Source organism: Manis pentadactyla, chromosome 7, assembly GCF_030020395.1.
Source record: "Manis pentadactyla isolate mManPen7 chromosome 7, mManPen7.hap1, whole genome shotgun sequence".
In the NCBI taxonomy this organism is placed as follows: Eukaryota; Metazoa; Chordata; class Mammalia; order Pholidota; family Manidae; genus Manis; species Manis pentadactyla.
In genome coordinates this window covers 144124530-144137333 of record NC_080025.1, presented here as the reverse complement: position 1 = coordinate 144137333, position 12804 = coordinate 144124530, and positions in this window count along the sequence as shown.

Below are 12804 nucleotides of genomic sequence, written 5' to 3'. Positions count from 1 at the left end.
TGATTTCTCTGCCCCTGGGAGCAAAGGCTGCTGCAGGAAGAGGGCAGGGGGTGCTCTCAGGCTCTGGGGTGCCGGCAGGACCCCCCAGGGCTGAGCCAAGGGCCTGGGAGGATGAGGAGGGTGCTGTGAGGCACCCCCACTAGGGCAGAGGGAACATTAGGACTGCAAGGGAATGAGAGGTCGCAGAGTCCGATCCTTTCATTGCACAGAGGCAAAGAGCCCGCCCTGGGTGGGGAGTGACGCTGGGCCCCAGAGCAAGCCCTGGCGGGGCCGGGGCTGCAGACCCTGCCTCTGACCCCAGGCCCAGGGCCCAGGGAGGGGAGATGGGAGGGAGGAAGTGTCAGGGGCGGGGACTGAGGGGTCTTCGCTGAGGGACGGTCTCCCTCGGCACTGTCTCCCCCAGCCAGCGGCCCAGGGCTTCCAGGCCGTGTGGTCTGCTCCACAGCCAAAGCCTGACCCCAGGGTCCTGAGTGTGCACCTCTGGCTCATCTTGGCCTTGGGGTTTATAAGGGAGGCCCCTCTGGAAGGATGGGCTGTACCCCAGGAACACATCACCCCTTGCATGCTATGATGAGAGAGAAATTAGGGAGGCTTGGAAGATAAGGGGAGTTGCCCACACAGGTGGGCTCTGTGGGAACGGGGGTTAGGAGCTTTCAGGGCTGAGGGGGACGTGAGCACATGCTCCAAGCCAGCCTGCCCACAGGGCTGGGCAGACCCAGGCCCAGGCACCCTTTACACCCGAGGGTGAATCCACAGGACTCTGTGGCCCCAACCCTCTCCGGGGTACTGGGTCTGCCCTGCTGAGGAGGGTGGTTCCATGGAGGGGGCACCGCCCAGGGGCTGCAGCAGGGAGAGGCCTGTCCTGGGAGGTAGTGGGGTTTCTGGGAATAACATGGTCGATGGCCCAACACCTCCCTACCCACACTTCAGTACCCAACCTTCGCCCACTGAAAGAGGACAGTAATATGCTGGAGGCAGGGGATAGCCAGGTAACAGCCCCCCGTGCCCACAGCCCCCCACTAGAGTCCTGAACCACAGAGCCGCCTAGACGGACCTGGCTGTTCAGGGGCAGACGGCTGTGCTCCTCAGAGAGTGCACCTTGGCTCCTGGGAACACAGGGGCACTGGGCGTCCGGGCAGGGGCTCATGGGAATGGGGACCCAGGGGGCTACTTGTGAGAGTGCCCAGACCAAGGTCCCCGGCTGGAGGAGAGGTCGGGAGCTGGGACCAGTGGACGGCCCACAGGACTTCTGACCACCAGGTCAAGCCGTGGTCCAGCTGTCCAAATTCCCACACTCTGGGATCCTGAGGGTCCCCAGGCCCTCACAGCTGGCCTGTTGCTGGGCCACCCAGGCTCCCGCCCCTCCTCATCCCACATCCTGCTTGTGCTTTTCCCAGTAGGTGAGGGGGGTACCAACTGGAAGGACCCCCTTCCAGGATGGACACTCCCTGAGGATCCCCCTGGAAAAGTACTGGAATCCTGGAATTAATGCCTGCTGGAATGGAGATGTGAGGACGGGCGGGGTGGTGGGAGGGCTGGGACCTAGAGTTTAGGGAGGAAACAGGGTTCTTGGGAGTCAGATTCTGCGGCAGGGTCTGAGTGCGGAGGAGCATGGGGCAGCTGTCCCGGGGGATGCAAGGGTGCCCCACTTCCCAAGTACCTCCTGCCCCCACCCTCTGGTCCCCACTGAGAGAAAAATGGGAAAGGGGGACTCACCCAGGGCTCCCACCTCCACCCAGGGTGATGCCTGCCGAGAGCTAGGTGGTGTAGGTATAGGGGTCCCCGTGAGGCTGCTGTGGGACCCCCTAAGCAGGGACATCACGGTGCTGGACGACCATCCACGCTGCCTGGGAAGGAGAAGGGGCTGCTGTTCTGCTGTTTGTAGATGGAGTCCACAAAGGGTGTGCCCTGTGTCCCCCGAATGCCCCCGGCCCATCTCCTTCCGCCTGCAACCTAGAGAATCCCGGAGCCTTGGAAGCCGCCAGCCCAGGCTGACGTCTGCCAGGTGCAGCGGCGCCCCCTCCCACACTCTCCCGCCGTAAGAAGGCTCAGCCCATGGACTTGAACAATGCTCCACAAAACTAAGAGCACCCAGTTCAGACCTCTAGGCCCGGAGCGAACCCACATTCACACATCTCGAGAGTCCAGAAGAGCGTTTGTGTAAAGTCATGCTCTTGTGTTACACTTCTCTGCCAGTTTGTTCAGGGAGGCAGAGCTTTCTGAGCTCAGCCACACAGTCTCTGCTTATGTGGGGGTTCCTGCTGGTGGCCAGGACCCCGTCCCTGCTCAGCTGGACTTTCCCAAAACTATCTGATCCCACACCAGCTCTGGGAAAGGAGCGTCAGAAGGTCTAGCTGGCCCCAGGCCTCTATATCTGACACCCCTTTACCCATTGTTGATGGCAAGGAGGGTACTCCTACTGAGCACTGACTTTATGCCAGACTGCACTAGAGGAGTGAGTCTGTAATGCTGCTTGTTCTGTACAGTAACACTGAGATTGTGATACACCTATTATCACCACTACAGATGAGGAGAGCTGGACACAGACAGTCTAAGCAGCTTGCCCAGGGTCACACAGCTGTCAGGAAGCATATCCGGGTCTGCCGGTCCTTGTGCACACACACCGCACCACGCATTTGCATAGAGGTGTATTTACAATAGTTAAAGCAACTGTTGTAGCATCCTGCCCAGTAGCAATCACATGCTCAAAGCATCGTCCCAGCACCACCCCATTCAGACTCCCTGGGACCCAGGATGGGGGGAAGGCCGGCATCCTTCCCAGGAGCAGGGCAGGGAAGATGCTGGGCCTGCCTCCCCTGCTCTCTGATGGCGTGTGCAGCCAGCTCCTGCTACACAGCGGCCCTGCCTCCAAATACAGTCCCATTCTGAGGTTCTGAGGGGTAGGACTTCTGCATATGAATTTAGAGGACACAGGTCAGCCCAGAACACAAACCAAACAGCCTTAGACCTCAGTTTCCTGCTCTGCAAAAAGAGTGCATTCATGTCTGCTGTTCCCCCGTACACAGTTGTAAAGCCAAACCAGGCACCTGAGAGCACGGGCTGTGTAGATACTGGGCATTAGCAGAGAGTGGCATGCTCAGGGTCACGGGTGCACTGCGGAGCAGGGGGAGGAACCGCATGGCAAGACAAGGTGAAAAGCCAGCTCGGGGTCCAGGCTTTGCCTGACTCCACCCTGGTCCTCTCTCTACCACCCACCAGGACATGACCTCCCACAAGTCACTGCTCCGTGCCTCGGTTTCCTCAGGTGTGTAGTGGGGATAGCAACCCTCTGAGAGTTTAAATGAGAACCACGGGAGCAGGAAGCCTTCCCACAGGCTCATCCCAGGCAGCCTGGGGAGGAGGGCGGGCAGCCCTCCAGGCCTCCCTGAGCTTGTTCTGGCTCCCAGGGCTAAGGAATAGTGGCCCCGCATTAGCTGGTGATTCAGTGCTACACAGAAAGGCCTGTGGTCCTGGGTGACCTCCCCCTCACCCGGCCCCCTGCTCCCTAATCTGTCAGCAAATCTGCTTTCTGTCTGAAAGAAGAAAAATAAGATTCCCACTAAAGTGCTTGTGGGCAGGCTTGTAATTTGTCTGAAGTCGGTCCAGGGGGTCGGTGGACGGAGGGCCAACGCCTTCTGAGGAGCGGCACACAGGCTTCACTCACATGCTTCACATACCTCTGACCTCCCTCCGAGGTTTGGAGAGCTGGGGTGTTCACAGGGCCGACCTCTGTCCTCAGCACACACGCCCGCTGCCGGCCATGCACGGTGCTTCAGACTGCAGTAACTCGCCTTTTGAGGCCCCTGCAGATGCTCCCCCAAAAGCAGAGGGTGGCCCAGGGGTGCCCTGCTGGCCCGTCCCTCCCGGGAGCCCACCGGCCCCCTGAGCCCCCTGCCGTCGCGTCGCCGGCCTGCACCTCACCGGGGAGAAGCCCTTCAGACCCTGCTTGTCTTTGCTCCCCTCAAGAAATCACATGGATTTTCAGCTGAAACCTGTTAAAAGAGAAAGTTTTAAAAATTGAGGTCTGGAGTTTCAGTTTGGGAAGATGAAATCCTGGAGATGACAGGGGTGAGGCTGCACCGCCACGGGAATGCCCTCGATGACACAGAGCCGCACCGAAAGGTGGTCCCACATAAACCCTACGCTCTGTGTATTTTACCACAAGGACAAAAGTCTTGCTCCTGTTTTCGGGAGGTTGAGGGCTATTGAGGGCAGTAGGACATAGAAGGCCTTCCCTGTGGGTCCCACCTGCCTGCACCTCCCCTGACAGGGGATCTTGGCTGGTTCCCCAGCAGATGCCGAGCTGAGTGGAAGTGTGCAAGGCCACATTCCTTCCACAGGGGGCCCAGGGAGCCGGGGTGAGGACCTGAGCTGAGGCCTGACCTCCCGAGCCCCTGCTCAGCGACGCAAATGTCTGGGGACAGCATGGTAACACTGGAGGGAGAGGGTTGCTTTGGGGCCTCTGACACCTGGACCTGTGACTAAGAGTGCTTTTGCAAACACTTAGCTTCCCTGCTGCAGGCGGCCCCCATCTGGGCTGAGAAGGCTGTGTCCTGGGCCTCTACCCACAGAGGGCCGGGGAGGCTGCCCCTGGGTGCTGGGCTCAGGAGCTGGGCAGCACATCCACTTCACAGCCAGGCTCGGGCCACCCTGGGCCCCAGGACTCCTAAAACACATGGGCAGAAAGGGCAGCAGAAGTAGGTGCCACCCAGGAAATGGGCTGCTGGCCGGACAGCCTTTCCTGAGGCTGCCACAGAGAGGAGCTTCTAGAGATGGCAGCCGCCCTCCACACAGGCAGGGGCGCCGAGGGCCACTTCACACATGGGGGCTGCATGCCAAAGCCCGGGAGGGTCTCTGTCTTATTAAAATAGTAAGATGGAGAAGGTGTGTGAAGAAATCTTTGGGGTTTTTAAAGAGGTAGAAGAAAAACAGAAGAGGCCAGGGTGAGGCTGGCATCCACAATACTGTCCGAAGCACAGAGTCCTGGTTCTTTGCTAGGGCAGACCTCGGACTGGGCCAAAGCAAGCACAGCACAGCGTCAGTCTCAGGATGCAGGGTCCAAAAGATAAAAGAGGGTCAGATTCCCAAGAGGAGCACAGCAATTCCTGGGACTTGGGCCAGAGAGAAATCTCTTCCATGGGTCCTCAGGACCCATGCTGACATTCCTGAGCTGCAAAGAAAATAACAACTTTCCTAGGATTTTTGCTAATAACATCCCATGGGCTCAGCCAATGGCATCATGCCAAAGTAAACTTTCTGCGGGGGAGTTGGGGGAGATTTTATCACTTGTTTACATAGGAACATTTAGTTGAATCTAACTGGGCCATTAAAGCAGGGCCTGGCTATACTTGGTCATCAGTAAATACTATTAACAACAACCCCACTAACATTTAGTGAGCAATTACTATGGCCAAAACACTGCGTTAAGCCATTAATACATGTAAGGAGGTGGGTATGTTATTTTCCCTCTTTCACAGTTGAAGAAATAGACTTAAAGGTGATTGCAACTTGCCCAAAATCTCACCATAGTTGCAACAGACACAGAGCGTCTCCAGCCATCTGGCTCCGGAGCCTGTGCCTGCCTCCTGCCCATACACCCAGGACAGTGGCCTTCTCATTAGTCTGGCCAAGACCTGCATGGGGTCAGTATGTACACAACTGAAACAGCTGTTCTTACCCTCAATACAGTGCTTTTTATTTTATTTTAAAACTATGCTGGTCAGAGACCCACTAAATTAATTTCATGACCCCCAGTGGGTCACAGTTCTCCAGTTTGAAAAACACTACACTGCCTTGTGGCGTAAGCAAAAACGAAGACCTAAGTGGCAGATGTTGTGGACTACCTGATTTAATCCCAGGTCCCTCCCCTTGCCTGCCTTGGCTTTTCCCTGCCTCCCACTGGCCAACAACTTTCTTCATAAAAAGCCCCCTTCCCTGGTTTGCTGCCTTGAATGAAGATGTGATTCCAGGCGTTCAGTTAGCTTTCTTGCAATCACGAGAGAAAAGCAGAGAGAATCAGAGAGATGCTGATTCCAGCCCCACTGAACTGCTAAATCAGGGCCAGCAGCCACGCTTTTTGTTATGTTAGGAAAATGAACCCCTATTTATTTTGCCACTCTCATTCAGGTTTTCTATTACTTGCAGCTGAAGGCATTCCTGACTGATGATAAACGAACAAACATTTAGTTCCTAATATTCACCTCGCCCTGTGCTTCATTGTCTAGTGAACTATTAGGAACTTACACTTGGAAGTACTAGGAGAGAGTTTTCTTTCAATCAGCAACCCACCATCAAACGGTTCATCTAAACCTGAAGCATCCTCTTCCCAGTGTGTCCACGGTGGTGACGGGGTCAGTGAGCACCACAGAGGTTCTGTGACTTGGGAACATCTTTCTCCTCTGGGGAAAGCGGGCCAGGAAAGTGGTATCTGCACACAAAGGAGACCAAGTAGCTGGTTCACCATTTTCCGTGGCCTCGCCACCCTGCTGGTGCGCTGCGGCCCGCGGACGGGCGAGCAGGGATACGGCACGGTTGAGAAGGAAGCTCCAGCCCGACGTTCAGCACCACGGGCGCTGCGCCCCTGCTCCCAAGCCCGATTGCTCATCTGTGACCCGTGCGACCTTGGGCGGCGATGCTTCTTGAATCCCACTCCGCGCTCTGCCCTTCACTCAAGTACTGCAGTGTAATCTGCTCCCGAAAGAATTGCTGTTCACTGGGTCCTTAAAACACGCCATCAAAGATGAGTATTACCAGAGGCCACCGAACACATCACACGTCCTTGCTTGGAAAAGAATCTCATTTGTTTCTGTCATGGGGCGAAATCAGATTCTCTGGAGGTTTGTGGGATGTGGGGGCTGAAAATGACTGCGCTTGAACGCCCCATTCACTGGGGTCCACTTCAGAACACGGTGAGCTGGGCGGGGGTTTGGATTGTCCCCCATTGGGAATGGGGCCGGACACATGGGGGAGTCACGGTAAAGCAGGGGCATTTTTGGAACCGTGACCATGGAAAGAAGGGTGTGTGTGGGTAAGGACCGGGCTGCCACAGGGTAGGCTGCCAGAGCGACGCATCCCCGGCCATCGCTGCGATTCTGATCCCAGCCAAATTAAACTCAGGGTGGGGCAATCAGATTCTCTGTCCTTGGAAATGAAATGCAATGTGTGAAATCTCAATGAAATGAAATCTCCAGTCTCACCAAGAGAGAAGAAGGCTGGGGCCAGGTCCATTCACAGCCAGCAGCCCAGAGACAGATGCTTCACATTCTGGCCGTGGAGACCCCGGCAGCCAGAGCTAGACCCCAAGCTCACGTGCTTAGCTCTTCCTTCACGAGTTAGCCTTCCAATAAAGCCCTTTGTCTTGCTTCAACTCACTAAACTCAGTTTCCTTCTGCCAAAGACTCCAGACCAACACCCACTTGTCCCCCTTTCTGCTCCCAGCAAAACGCAGGCAGGTGGACCATCAGTGGCTCACCTGGCCCTGGCTTCTACTCGGAGGGACGTCCATGTAGACTCATGTAAAATGCCCTTGTAGGATTAACAACCTGGCATGAATTAAACTGGGCTCAGGATCCACACAGAGAGCCAGGAGATGCATCATTTTGTGGGCAGCTTGCAGTCTCCGGGCATGAGTGAAAATGGATGCTGCTGAGCCAGGCTCCCTCGTGGCCCCTTCGTGTCACACACATGCACACACACACATACTTGCATTCTAACCAGGATGCCTTGCTGGGCCCTCTGAGAATGAGAGATGCCCACATACAGAACGTCTGAGGTCGCTGGAGCCGGCAGAAGTGTATCAGGCACCCGGCTGGCTGCCGGCCTGCTTGCTTCCATCCACACAGCAACATGCTTAGTTGGCACTCCCAACACTCGTCTGAATCTTTAGGGAAAGGCACTCCGGCCTGGCTGGTGCCCAAGATCTCTCTCTAGGAAAATTCATTGGGACCGGAGGGAAAGGAAGTTCCCTAGACAAGCCTTCTAGGTCTTAGGCCTGATCCTTTTGAGCCACCGATTCAGTGCCATTTGGTGCAGATCATTTGGTCTTGGCTCAAGGTAAACCTGAGCTCCCCCACTCCCTGGCTGAGTGACCTCATCTAGGCAGCCTCTCTGGGCTGCAAGTTCCTCATCAGCAAAGTCAGGATGGTACTACCTACCTTGAAAAGCTGTGCAAGTTAAAGGCATTACTCAATGTGTCATTGTGCCTACCTTATAATTGGCACTGGATTATAGTGAAATAATAACAAACATTTTGATAGCATAGGAATTTTTGTTTAATGTTTTTGGGGATAAAATCTGTAGGACAGGTTTCCACCAGTCTTGGAAATTGTCACTTTCCCATCTGCCAGTGGTAGTGGACAGAGAGATCTGGTTTTACCTCTTCATAATCTGTTGCCAGGAGGATGGTGGCAAGTGTGAATGGCAGGTTAGCTTTAGGTAAGAACCTGCAAGAAGAGTCGGCAGAGTCGGCCTGCAACCACAAACCAAGAATGGTTGCTGCCTGCAGTGAAAAGGCAGGCGGCTTGGGAAGGTCCCTCTGTCCTCCCTCTGCCTTGGAAAGGCTGAGACCAGGAACATGGGAGAAAAGAGTTTTTTCCCTTAATGCAAACGGAAGCTCAGCAATTCCACTGGCTAGGGAAATTGTGTGGTATTTCCTGGATGGGAGAGTGACCCTGTGCTGTGGGTAGAGAGTGTAGAAGGGGTCAGACCAGAACTCCGTGGGAAGGGGCACCTCTGGGGCAGCAGCCCAAGGAATCATCAGCACAATAACTGAAAAAGAGAAAGATTGTGTCCTTTGGATTTTCCTCCAAGGATTTGGCATTGTCCAGGCCTGGGGCTGGAAAGAAGGCCTGTCCGCAGGGTAGGCAATGAATCCTCACCACCTAGGGTGTGAGATGTATTCGGAGGTGACACGCTAGCATGTTTTATTTTTTGCTTTAGCAGCTTTATGGGGCTGTAATTTACATACAACAAATCAAACATATTTAAGGTTAGGAATTCGGATACATTTTGACTTAGGGGCACGCTTGTAAATGCATCACCACGGTCACGGTGAAGGGGTGCCTCACCCCCAGGTTTCCTCTTGCTCCTTTGAGCCCCCCCCACCCCTCCCTGACTCTCAGCCTTTCCCTCAGCAAACTGCTGATCCGTTTTCCGTCCCTGTGGATTCGCTTGTCTGGCTGCTTTCACGCAGCGTAGTGATTCTGAGATCCACCCGTGTTACTGTGTCAACTGTTCATTCCCACCCATTGCTGAGCACTAGCCCATCGTACGGCTGCACCACGGTTTGCTTCTCTAGTCACCTGTTGACAGACATTTGGGTTGCTCCCAGTTTGTGATGTAGCCACAAATTTATACCTATGTTTTCTTCTCAGAGTTCTATAGTTTTAGTTCTTATATTTGCCTTTTATCTATTTTGAGTTAATTTTGGTATGTGGTATGAGGTAGGGCGTCCAAAATTCATTCTTTTGCATACGGCTATCCAGTTGTCCCAGCACCATTTTCTGAAAAGATTGCTCTTTCTCTCCTTGAATTGTCTTGGCACTTTTGTTGAAATGACTTGACCACAGATGTATGGGTTTATTTCTGGGCTCTCAGTTCTATCCCATTGATCTCTATGTCTATCCTTATGCCATGTATTGGTTGATTTTTCAATGTTAAATCATTTTGAATTCCTGGGATAAATCTCACTTGATCATATTGTTTTATATTTTTTATGTATTGTTGAACTCCATTGCTATGGTTTTATTTAGAATTTTTGCATCTAATACATACTGGTGTGTAATTTTATTTTCTTATAATGTCTTTGATTTTGGTATCAGGGTAATACTGGCCTCATGGAATGAATTGAGAAGTATACCCTCTTCTTCAATTTTCTAGAAGCATTGTGGAGAATTGACATAACTTTTTCCTTAGATGTTTGGTAAAATTCTCCAGTGAAGCCATATGAGCCTTGAGTTTTCTTTCTGGAAAGATTCTAACTGCAAATTCAATTTAAAAAATAGATACAGGGCTATTCATTTTATATATTCTTTATACACCCTTCTTGCTGGGGCTTGTGTCTTCTGTGTTTCCTGTGCTTGGGTTTGGTGAGTTCCTTGGATCTGTTGATTTATAATTGTCATCAAATTTGGAAACTTTCAGCCATTATTTCTTCAAATACTTTTTCTGTTCCTTTCTATATTGTCTCCTTTCTCTCCACATCTTTAAGCACTTGGATAACTCATACTTAGGCTGCTTGAAGGTGTCCCACAGCTCACTGACACTATTCATTTTAAAAATTCTTTTTTCTCTGGTTTTCATTTAAATAGTTTCTACTGCTATGTCTTTAAGTTTACTCATATTTTATTGTGTAGAGTCTGATTTGCTGTTAATCCCCATCCAGTGATGCTGTTGTTTATTTTCAGACATACATCTCTAGAGGTTTAGCTGGGACTCTTTGACATATCTTCTTTGTTTCTAAATCACCTTTTGAACACATGGAATACAGATGTAGTGACCGTTTTCACCTTCTTGCCTCTAGCTGCGCACTGGAGCGGTGTCTCCAGTAGATCTGCAGGGCTCTCTCCTCTCTGGTACTCTATCCTACCAAGTCCAACCACTTTGTTCTTCCTGGACGCTCAGCTGTTTCCACGGCTCAGGGAGTCCCCTGGGTTCCCTCCGGGCCCCTCTTCCTGCTCTGCAGTCTGTAAATGCCCCAGGGCAGTGAGCTGGGCTCATCACAGGGCTCACTCCTCTCATTTTCCCTGTCTTAGGACCTTCACTGCCTGACGTCCAGTGTCTTGAAAACTGTTGTTTCCTATAGTTTGTGTTTGTTTTCTGGTTGTTTTGGGCAGGAGGCCAGAGGGCAAATCCAATCCTTATTCCATCTTGGCCAGAAGTGGAAGCTAATGAATTCTGGGAGCTGTTTAAAGCTGTCTTCTCTTTGTCTAGTTAGCCTCTGATGTTTCTCTGAGCTGCCAGGAAGTCTGTGGGGGAGATAAACTGAAACTTTGGGGGGGTGGGATGTTTACCAGTTTCACACTGCAGGATAGCCATGTCTTTCCAACACAGTCCTGCTCAGATGCCCAGGAAAGACATGCCAGTCCCAGATGTGGGTGACTTCAGAGGGCCCTAAAGATGTCCAGACTCTCGACACCTCTCTGGGACCCAGGACCAGTCTCTGAGTAGCAACCTTCTTGCCCAGAGAACATGACTCTCTGACTTCAGGGGCCAGCAGCTAGAGGCAGTGGCCAGTACAAAGGAGATTTTCTTGGCACTGACAGAGAGATTTGGTTTTCTAAGCCTGTTTCCTTTTAATCTTGACCCTGATTGGAATGGAGAGTGATCCTTGGAGCAGATTGAATGTCATCCTAGGAATAAGGGGATGTGGAGAGCGGGCAGACCCGAGCCTAGTGGTCCAGCTCAGCTTAGCTCCAGACCCTTGCTCAGAGACTATGGGACTCTGATGTTTAATGCTGGTCCCACCCTTCTCTGGACCCTGGCAACCCTGACAGTCTGGGACACACGTGTACACAGGGTTCTAAGGGCACATGGCCATGCATTATTCTCCAAACAATAATTTTAATTCTCTGATAATGGTCCTCCAAACATTAATAACAGTAGTAGTAGTAGTAGTATTGAGGCTTCATAAGATCTTCTTTTTTTTAATGGCACAATATGTTTTGTGTCTGTGAGTGGTGTGGTGAAATACACGTAACATAAAATTTACCTTTGTAACCATTTTCAAGTGCACAGTTCAGGGGCATTAGTGCATTTACAGTGTCACACAGTGATCACCAGTCCCTAGTTACAGAACTTTTCCCTCGAGGATGGGGCCCCAGTACCATCTGCCTTCCCTGCTGCCCCGCAGAGCCCCCAGCGGGATCATTCTTTCCAGCAGGTGGTCCTGTGGCTATCCCTGCAGCATGTGGTCTGAGCTCCCCCTGGCACGCAGGTCTCCCTCCCTGGGTGCTGGGAGTGCCCCCCTCTTCTTTGTGAAACATTGCCTCTTTCCTGTTTCTTCTTAAAACTTAACTATTCCCTCCCCATGCCACCAGGACCTCTTCTTAAGGTGACTTAAGTTCACGCAGTGATTAAATATAGGAGAGGCCTGTGCACCAAAGGGCTCCACCAGAGGGTAAGGGCGCGGCACGGGCTGGAGCCCAGTTTCTGCTGACTGCAGCTCTGCTGGCACTTAGTTTGGCTCCAGGATCTCCGTAGCTCTGTTCTTTCAAAGCAGGGAGGTGAGGAAGCCCCAGCGGCTGGGGAACTGGGTGTTGTCTTCCAACTCTCCCACCTTCTTGCTCTCCAGCCTGTCGGATTTGGGTGAAGCTCTCCAGAGCGAAGTCTGTAATTCTCAACCTGTAAGAGAAAAGGAGCTGGCTTAGGACAGCATCTTTTCGGCATGTGCACAGCTGGGACACCCACACTGCCTGGCACACACGCAAAGCCACAGGCTGGCTGGCTCAGCGTCTCCAGGGGCCTAGAGCGGTGTCAGGGGCTAGGGGAAGGCGGACGAAGGAGGGAGGGAAGAAGGACAAAACACCGATCGGCTTGGACAGAGGAAGCGGCGGAAGTGAGCAGGACCAGCCACGGGGGCTGGGCCCCGCTGTGTGGGAGCGGAGGATGGAGGGGCCGCCGTGTGCTGGAGGCCGGCCGCAGGGACCAGAGGTTTGGGGCCCCTCGTGCTCACTACTGCTGCGTGACCCCTGGAAGTTCAACTTCTCTCCTGGCGGGGCTGCCTTGTCTTGCACACGGTCGGGCAGTTCCTTGGGGCTGTGGCCGGTCACCTGCCCCAGCCCTGCCCCTCTACTCAGAAGCCCTCTC